Here is a 1,053-nt window from a genome sequence, read left to right on the forward strand (position 1 = left end):
AAGCTTAGAGTGGAAGTCCAAACCTTCAGACAGAAGGAAGGTGAATCCCTCTATGAAGCATGGGAAAGATACAAGCAATTGATCAGAAGGTGTCCTTCTGACATGTTTTCAGAATGAAGCATCATATGTATATTCTATGATGGTCTGTCTGAATTACCCAAGATGTCATTGGATCACTCTACTGGAGGATCTTTTCATCTGAAGAAGACGCCTGCAGAAGCCCAGGAACTCATTGAAATGGTTGCAAATAACCAGTTCATGTATACTTCTGAAAGAAATCTTGTGAATAATGAGACAACTCAGAAGAAAGGAGTTCTTGAGATTGATACTCTGAATGCCATATTGGCTCAGAACAAAATATTGACTCAGCAAGTCAATATGATTTCTCAGCATCTGACTGGAATGCAAGCTGCATCCGGCAGTGCTAAAGAAGCTTCATCTGAAGGAGAAGCTTATGACCCTGAGAATCCTGCAATGGAAGAGGTGAACTACATGGGAGAATCCTATAGAAACACCTATAATCCTTCATGGAGGAATCATCCAAGTTTCTCATGGAAAGATCAATAGAAGACTAATCAAGGCTTCAATAATAATGGTGGAAGAAATAGATTTGGCAATAGCAAGCCTTTTCCATAATCTTCTCAGCAACAGATAGAGAATTCTAAGCAGAGCCACTCTGACTTAGCAACTGTAGTCTCTGATCTATCTAAGACCACTCTCAATTTCATGACTGAAGCAAGGTCCTCCATTAGAAATTTGGAGGCACAAGTGGGTCAACTGAGTAAAAGAGTTACTGAACTCCCTCCTAGTACTCTCCCAAGCAATACAAAAGAGAATCCAAAAAGAGAGTGCAAGGCCATAACAATAACCAACATGGCCGAACCTGGAGAGGAAGAAAAGGCAGTGATTTCCAGTGAGAAAGACCTCAATAAACGTTTACTGGCCCCCAAGGAGTTGCCTAATGGGGAACCAAAGGAATTTGAGGCTCATATAGAGACCGTAGAGATTCCACTGAACTTACTGTTGCCATTCATGAGCTCTAATAAGTATTAT

At 40.8% G+C, this 1,053-nt stretch overlaps 1 non-coding gene across 1 annotated transcript; it reads right to left on the bottom strand.

Annotated features, from left to right (window-relative positions):
• LOC148544734 (small nucleolar RNA R71) lies at nucleotides 1-104 on the bottom strand. The gene has a single exon (XR_015900773.1). It is a non-coding gene; the product is annotated as a small nucleolar RNA R71 (small nucleolar RNA).
• Nucleotides 105-1,053: the final 949 nt, after the last annotated feature.

This window comes from Arachis ipaensis, chromosome B9 (assembly GCF_059453495.1).
Source record: "Arachis ipaensis isolate K30076 ecotype BB chromosome B9, ASM5945349v1, whole genome shotgun sequence".
NCBI classification, from domain to species: Eukaryota; Viridiplantae; Streptophyta; class Magnoliopsida; order Fabales; family Fabaceae; genus Arachis; species Arachis ipaensis.